This window comes from Podarcis melisellensis (genome assembly GCF_964234715.1).
Source record: "Podarcis melisellensis genome assembly, chromosome: 17".
NCBI lineage: Eukaryota > Metazoa > Chordata > Lepidosauria > Squamata > Lacertidae > Podarcis > Podarcis melisellensis.
Genome location: NC_138534.1, coordinates 3156543 through 3165212, shown reverse-complemented (window position 1 = coordinate 3165212; position 8670 = coordinate 3156543). Strand labels below are relative to the sequence as shown.

Here is an 8670-nt window from a genome sequence, read left to right as displayed (position 1 = left end):
CCCCCCCATCGCCCATCACCAGCCTTGCTGGGAATCCAGCCTCACCACGCCCTTTCTCGGCCCATTTGTGCTGCTGTCTGCTGCCATCTAGTGGGAGTCCGGGTTGTTGTACATTAAGAGAAGCGGGCGGGGGCGCGTAACGTTCCACGGGTGATCCTGGTGACTCCCTTCCCTCCCTCGTGCAACACGCGCACTATTCTTCTTAGTGCTCAGGCCAAGGAATGTTGCATAGGTTCGAGCTCAAGAACAAGGCCACCAAAACGTGTTTTCCGCCCGGTGGTCGTTCACCTGGGTGTCCTTGATAACCCTCCCCCCCCCGGCCCCCCAAACAGCCGAGACGGAGTATCTCCTGCCAGAAGCAGGCAGTGACCGCAGCTCAGTTCATTCAGGCAGATTCGCGCCGCTTGATGTCTCTCAGCTGAATGCAAGATGAGGCTCCACGTCTTGTGGAGGGGAAAACAGGTTGGGTTGGCATTATCGTTTTGTCTGTGGCAAGGCATCTGTGCCGTGCTTGTTTGTGCATGCAGGGCAGCGGTTCATTCCTTAGAAGCATTTATTTCTTTGTCGCCCCATAAGCAAGTCCTCAAACACCACTTGCTACAGGCAGGCAACCAACAAGTGAAGAAGAACACACTCTCAGGGATGCGAGGGGCTGGTCTAATGCAGTAGCCTTCCATCCAAGTGTCCCTATTTTCCAGGGACAGCCCTGAAATTACAAAAGCCATCCTGGCTTCTGACCTGATCCCAGAATGTCGCTGTTCCCCCTGCCAGTGTTGTCGCTGCTGAGCTCAGAGAGGAGGCTGAGCCGGCACTTGTCCCAAGCAATGGCGCTGGTGGCAGTGACAGCTGTGAGGGAGCATCCTGTCCTTGGGCAGCTTGCAGTGGCTGCTGGAGAGCAGGCAAGGAGGCCGTAGCCACCAAAGCCCAGCCCCACAGGACAAGCGGGCTCTGAGGGGCAGGCAGAGGACAGGGCTGCCCTAGGCGGGAAGAAAGCGGGAGGGAAGTGCAAGCAGTCTTGAATTGCTGTCTCCAATCTTGCTCCTTTCTAAAATGTATTTATTGGTGTGCTTTTTTTTTGTAAACCCACCAAAGAATAAAATAAAATCTGGGTTAAGGGGTTTTCTCAGGGTGGTGGAGGGTTGTGTGTGCTGCGTCTTGTTGGTGTAATGTTGGTGGAAATGCCCTGTGGGGGGACAGGGGGGGAAAGCGGGGGGGATTGAGGAGGGTCAATTTGGGGGGAATGAGAACGTCCCTATTTGCCGCTGATGAATGTTGGAGGGTAATGCAATAATAAAAGATGGAGTAGCCCACTGCCATGGAGCCTCTCTGTGGATTCAAAGCTAGCCCATTGGGTATTGCTAATGCTTGCCAAAAAAAGAGTCATAAGTCAACACAAGAAGTACAGCCTTGAGAACAGCAGAAGCAGCCGAAAAGAGAGTTCAGGGATATTTTTGATAAGTGTAAACTGTGTGAAGGCACACACATTGGTGTAAAAGGCCAGTGCAGAGCTTCCTTTACACCCCACCCCCATAACTGTCTGCATATAACCTTTAATATACAACAGGCAAAGAAAAGCCTTTCGCAGTGGGGTGCTCAGACAGTGAAGGGGTTTTTTTTTGGGGGGGGGCTTATTGCAACAACAAAAGGGTGTCTCATTTTCATCCCTGAAATACTGGATACTGTGTGATGGTCCCCTACAGAATTTAAAATGCTGGGTGTGATCTTTCAGATCTTAAAGTAACTCTTCACCCTGTATTGATGTTCAGAAGGAAGATGAGGAGGGGAAGAAAAGAAGAGAAATCAATGTCACATTGTTAGGCAGATATCTGGTGCTTTTGAAAACAATGAAGCAGGAAGTTAGCTGAATGCAGATACTGCTAATTAGGTTACCAAAAGGCCATGTTGGTAATATTCAGTGAACAAAAACTCCCTCCAGAGACAAAGCATTAAATGAAATGCAAAGAAAAGAAAAAAACCAACCACCATTTCCTCTGAAAATCTGGCAAACAAGAGCAAAGGTACATCTGTATCTGCAAAGCCTTTCAGGTCTCCTAGAACTATGGGAAAGCAGAGAACAGGTCAGGTCAGGGTGCCCTTTATGTGAGGAAGTTAGATATTAATTCTTGAGGGATGAGGGTGGGCACGCCAGGTAGCAGGCCTATAGCAAACAAACAGACATGGTGATATTATCTAACGATGTTGCCATTTTTTGTTAGTTATCAAACCCTTGGAGATTTCTTAGTTGGGTAGTTGTCTGCCTTTTAAAACATTAATCTACATTTCTTTGATATGCATATTGCTGAAATCTAAGTATTACTGTCCCTTTGAGGCATTGAAGAAAGTAAGGTAACTTGGCAAACCATCCTATACTGCTCTTGAGTTACTTTGCACTGGGGGGCTAGGAGTGGGGAGGTGAGGGATACTTTCCCACTGCACCTGGAATGGCCACTTGATCCAGTACACACTCAAGAGCAGCTCAGGAGGCTAGGAGAAAATACGCTACTTAGAAAAGCCCCCAAGTGTCATAGAAACTGGAGACACATCCTCAGGGACCCTTGAAACATCACCAGTGCCCACCCATCAGGCATGGTGCTGGTGCTGGTATTCACATAGCACAGAGAGAGCCAACCTATGCAGGCTGAAACAGGTGATTGACAGGTGGGCAGTGGGTGGACTCAGCTTCCTGTCAAAAAATGGCCTGGCCACTTTTGGGTCCAGGGTGCCAGACTCAGAGCAGTTTCCCACTCTGGCATTGCATGCGTTTCTCCCCCTCCCTCCCCCCCCCCATGGGAAGTGCTCTGTCCTGGCACCACCTGTGGTTGGTGTGTGTTTACATCCAGTGCCGAAATGAGGTGCTTCTTGGGATCCTAGGTGAAGATGTTTGCTCAAGTTCCCATGTATGTTTTAGAGATAGGCTCTTTGCAGAAAGTACCTCTTTGCACAAAGGCCACAACAAAGCCAAAATGGCCTCAAAAAATAAATAATCCACCCTCCCATCCCAGCCCAGTTGAAATTTGCCTCCTTCAGTTAAAATCATGCTCCCAGCTATTGTTCAACTAATGCTTTAGTTGATTAATCTGCTACAAGGCTGATGAAAGATTTCAGCAGCCCTGATTTCTATAGTTCCTTGAGAACTGGGATGGCACAAGTGGTGTTGACCTATAGGCTGGCGGCTGTCCGCAAAGCATCTTTGATTGCTACACACTTTCAGCAGCCCTCTCACATTTTAATCAAGGAGAGATTTAATAAAATGTAGAGAAGCAAAGCCAGTAAGGTCCAGTTATAATTTGTCATTCCCAGTGCATTTGTCTCTATGATGGCATGGAAGTCACGTCTGAAGTCATACCACCTATATAAATTAGATATTTAGAGGGAGAAGCAATCTAGCTAACTTCGGAAAGCGTTCCTCTGCTGACAGCAGCCGAAATGCATTGCAGATGTCTTATTAAATAGGACCTGTTTGTTTGTATATTTAGGTTACTTCCTAAACAAACAATGCAAAATTAAGAGACAGTCTTTTTATATTTATATATAAAAGAAGTAAGTATTTTGTTCCCTATGGCAAGGTGTGCTAGGATGGGAAGCATCCATGTAATCCACCTTGTCTTAGACGCAAACCAGTGATGCATCAGAGGATGCTTGATTTGGTTCTTGGGTGGCGGAAGAGAGAGAGGTTGCATTGGAAGTAAGCAGGGACATGGCAGGGGAGCCAAAGCAGCAAAGCAGGCTGGGAGGTGCTGGGACTGCACAATCATTTGGGCCTACTCAAGCTATCTAGGCCTAACTGCTAACTGTGGAGTCACTCTGAGATGTGACTCATTCTCCTTATAAAAAGCAGCCATTGTCTCTCTCTGCTCTCTGTAAGATGTCAGTCAGAGTCTGTCCTCCTCAGCTGTGAGCAGAGCAGTATGTAATCTCAGTCAGACTGTTTGAAAGCATGTTGTTTATGAAGGTGTTTATTTTAACTCAGTAAAGCTCTTATTCTTTCACTTAAAAACTCTGCATTATTAATCTACGCTGCGCATCAGGCTTGAACCCCGTCCTGGAAACTAGGAGCGCCAACCACCAGCGTCTTTTGGTACACACACAAATATTCATCACCAGATCACTGAAACGCCCAGCAATAAGTTTCACCTGTGAATGGACTTTTACCACGCCTCAAATGCAATAGTTTCCCCTCAATGAAATCTGTTTGCACATTCAACAGGTAAATGCAGAGAAGCGAAATTATGGAGAGGGTTTTTATTTTCATTATAAAGTGTCTAATGTTTTCTCTTTAACATTTTCTTAAACAATGCAGGCCCTGCTTACAGAATTAACAGTCTTTCCTTTGTTTTAGCAGGTCTCATATATGAACTTAAACCCCAGACAGCTGATTCACCCAAGCAATTCATCCTCTCACGTTACAGTGTCCAGCGACGAACATTGTGGGAACAAAACCACAGTATTCTGAGGTGTGAGTTGTTCCAGCTTCCCTCATCCCTGCTGCCTGGGGCTGATGATGGGAGTTGGCTTCCAACGTCTGGAGGGTAACAGCTTCCTGGCTCCTGCATTAAGGACCAACCATGCACATGTTGTGTGAACAGGCCTGCCAATAAGAGGAAATAAAAATGACTGGTTACTTGTCTCTCTGTTGCATTTGCAAATCCCCATCCCAGTAGGGAACAAATGGTGTAAAAACACTTGTGTACCATTTTGGCTAGCGAGCTAGGTAAACAAACAAACAAATAAATAAATCTCCATCGTAATTGGTTATAAACAAGGATCCGTGGCTCACATTTTTGGGTTCTTGGTGGGGAGCGGGGATAAAAACACCCCAATATTCCATCTTTGACCATGGTCTCTTTTCTGACAGGCACTGCCAGAATGGAAATAGCTGTCAGGTGGGAAATGGGGGGAGGCCCTCACTTTATGATCTTGGTTTTTCCCAGGTATGGGACATGGCACAATCTGGGAGTTTGTTGTTTTTTTTAAAAGATATTTATTAAAGTTTCAAAAATTATATAAAAACAAAACAACAATACAAACAAACGCAAACAAAAACAAGTATAATTTCAATCTTTTATTTTCTTGTAACTTACTTCCCCGACCTCCTCATACCTCCCCTTTCTGTATTCCAATTTCTAATTATTAATTCAGCAAATCCTCTCCCTTATTTTTCATTTAATTTTTAGCCTTTCTTTTCTTTTTACTTAATCATTACAGCTGAAAACCACTTAATTTCTAAACCAACGTCATTCTAACATTCATTAATTTTGCAATGTTTCCTAAGATAATCCTTAAGTTTCTTCCAATCTTCTTCCGCTGTCTCTCTCCCCTGGTCTCGGATTCTGCCAGTCATTTCTGCCAGTCCCATATAGTCTATCACCTTCATCTGCCTTTCTTCCAAGGTGGGTAGATCTTGTGTCTTCCAATACTTTGCAATGAGAATTCTTGCTGCTGTTGTAGCGTACATAAAGAATGTTCTATCCTTCTTTGGCACCAATTGGCCGACCATACCCATGACACAATCTGGGAGTTTGAATCAACACAGCAGCATGATGATAAATGGGCAGGGCAAAAAGGATAAATTTCTAAGTACATGGTAATTGTTCCTTGATTATATCAACAAATTGGCACTGTTGCTATGACCACCTGCCATGGGTGTAGCCAGGATTTATTTATTTTGTGGGGGAGGGATTAGGGTTGCCATATTTCAAAGAACAAAAAAGAGGACGCTATGAAGATTCTCATTTGAAATGCTCCTACTATACGTAGGCTATAGAAGCCGTGATATATTGCTCAGGGGGGCAGGGAAAGAGAAGGGGTAAGCAAGTCTTCAATCACCAGTCTAGTCTAGGACTCATCCAGAAAGTATAGCCAGAGACATTTGGGCAAATTTAAAAAATGTTACCCCTGAAAAAGAGGATGTGTCCTGGAAAAAGAGGGGGCAAAATTGAGTCACCTGCGACACAATTGGTCAGTTAAGTTTTTTTATTTATTTACTTGATTGGGGCGGCAGTTGTCCCCCCACGAACCCCCGGCCACCCCACCTGCAACCAGGGGTGGAGGAAGGCGTGTGCTAGGTATGGGGCTGCCCCAGGTGTCACCACTGGGGGGGGCAAATTATCGGGCGGCACTCAGCACAGGGCCTGCAGCATGCCCAAGGCTCTGTGCTGTCCAAAGGATCCACCGACTGCCTCCCCCCAGCTGTAGGGCGACTGAGTGGGAGGAGGCAGGCAGACTCTGGAGGCCCCATGCTTGTGCAGGAGACCTTCCAGCAGGCTGGACTCAGAGCCCAAAATGTGTCCCGATTGCCAACACACCTTGCCTCTTGTAGAAGGGGGCGCCTGGCCAATACTCACACAAGCAAGATGTCCTCCGTCACATCCAGTTCCTTGCTGATCCCTTCTTTGCGGGGCTCAGGCTCAGGGGCCAGGGAGCCCAGTGCAATCTGGGCCAATGATGATGGTGCGAAAGGGATCCTCAGCTCACAGATGTTGGGGGTAGCGATAAGGAGCATAAAATGTACAAGAAAATCACGCACACAAACACATGCCCACACTGCCTACCTTTCCAACAAGAGACACTCTCTCTTATTCAAGGTCACTTTTGTATTCTATGTTTAATATTTCTGGGAGAGCTTCTAGTCCCTGGTTTTTGACTGCAGAGCTCTGACACGGCCAGGCCAGAGCACTTCTGTGCCTTGTAACCAGGCCCAGAACATTGGTACCAAATGAACGTCACATTTAGTGTCCCATGCGCTTCATTCTAATACAGTAATATTGGAATTTTCTCAAAGGGGAATTACACACACTAAAATAAATATTGGAAGAGGAAGTGTGAGTCATCGGTGCTCCCATTCCCCAATATACTGTGTGGGGGGGGGTGTTTGTAGGAATTCTCACTGCAGGGGAAGGTGTGCCGTTCCCTTCAGCAACATACCACCCTGAAGAAAGAAAGAAATTTCTGCAAACTAATGTGGAAAACGTTGCAAAATGCAATTCTGGCCCTCCTGAAGATCTGGGTGGAGAGTTCTTCTAATGCCTGGGTATCCCTGACTTGCAGTGGCTCTGGAAGGATCTTTCTTTCTTAGCAGCCCTGTCTGGAAATGCCTGGGACCCCACCTCCTGCATACAAAGCATGCACTCTGAAACGGAGCTATGGCCCTACCCCAATGTGCACTTACTAGGAACAGAAATCATGCTCCGGCAGCATGGCAGCAGCAGGAGGCCCCATTAGCTAAAGTGGTGCTTCAAGTTAATAATAGTTTCAGGTTAAGTACGGGCCTCCGGAACAAATTAAGTACTTAACCCGAGGTACCACTGTATGGCAACCCTCACTTGCCTCCCCTAAAATAAATCCTGGCTACACCCATGGCAGGCGGTCATAGCAACAGTGCCAATTTGTTGATATAATCAATGAACTATTACCATGTACTTAAAAATTTATCCTCCTTACCCTGCCCATTTATCATCATGCTGCTGTGTTGTTTTAAACTCCCAGATAGTGCCATGTCCCATACCTGGGGAAAACCAAGATCGTAAAGTGAGGGCCTCCCCCCATTTCCCACCTGACAGCTATTTCCATTCTGGCAGTGGCTGTCAGAAAACTGACCATGGTCGGGGGCCGCTAGGGGGTGCATCGGAAGATGGCCGACAATACCATCTCTCTGGCTCACACGAGGTAATTAAGAGGCTGTTATGGGAGTATGCAGCCTCCCTCGTTACCCCAAAGGAATGGGGAACGCTGCCTTGCCTGCTATGCCCATAATTCACCCCCAGATTCGAAAGGGGGTGAGGGCACTAGGCACAAAAGCCCTCGTGTGGGTCGGCTCTCCTGGACGCTGTCTCTGATCTGCGGGAGCTCAAAATAAACAATCAGAACAGAAGCAAACGCACATACTTCAAGCGATGATCAGGCGTAAGGACTGCTAACTAAAGAGATCTCTGGGAAGAGGAGCGAGGGGCTAGACTTAACAATAAATCAAGAAGAGGAATAAATCAAGAGGAAGATTCATCAAAGGATCGGTATGTCGGAGCGAGACTGAAAAGGAGGGGGGGGAGAAAAACTTTTCTTTTTTGTCTTATGTGAGTACCCAATAATTCCCCCCCCAAAAAAAAGAATCGTTGCAATTACTGATCACAAGCAGGAATAAGAACTGTGTGGAAATTAATTACTATGTAAGGACGTGGCTTATGAGAGCATCGGGAAACGAAAGTAAGTCCTTTGTGACGCAGTCATAAAAAGAGATTTATCATGGCAGGCCCGCCCGCAGGAATCCAGGTGGAGGAGGACTATGGCTGTTACTATGTTGGAGTGTGGGTTCGGCCTAGCAGGGCCCCCTGAGAAAATTTATGAGGGAGTGGCGGGCCTGGGGAGATCAGGACAGACTGTCGGAATGTTTTGTACGGAGGTGTTGAAATGGCGTCTGTCTACTTTTATGGCTCTTGGATGAGTGTAAAATCCACACAGGAAATAACGACGTTTGTCTTCAAACCGCTTGTGGAGATTATCAGAGATCACAAAGAAAGGAGATAACAACGAGAAGATGAGGAAAACAACAAAGAGAAGATTGAACAGAACTGTGAATATTATTTTGACAGAACTGTGTAATTAAAGCAGCAGCAAGAGAGATGATCGGATCCCTTTCGGAGCTTGAAGCATGGGTACCCCCAACAAAAATTTTAA

The 8670-nt window shown here is 46.4% G+C and overlaps 2 long non-coding RNA genes across 2 annotated transcripts; one reads left to right on the top strand and one right to left on the bottom strand.

Annotated features, from left to right (window-relative positions):
• The first annotated feature begins 3856 nt into the window (after positions 1–3856).
• LOC309360483 lies at positions 3857–4765 on the top strand. The gene is made up of 2 exons (XR_014164192.1): positions 3857–4207; positions 4343–4765. It is a non-coding gene; the product is annotated as an uncharacterized lncRNA (long non-coding RNA).
• Positions 3941–7151, bottom strand: LOC309360482. The gene is made up of 2 exons (XR_014164191.1): positions 6345–7151; positions 3941–4588 (listed from the first exon to the last, which is right to left on the bottom strand). It is a non-coding gene; the product is annotated as an uncharacterized lncRNA (long non-coding RNA).
• Between the last annotated feature and the right edge of the window lie 1519 nt (positions 7152–8670).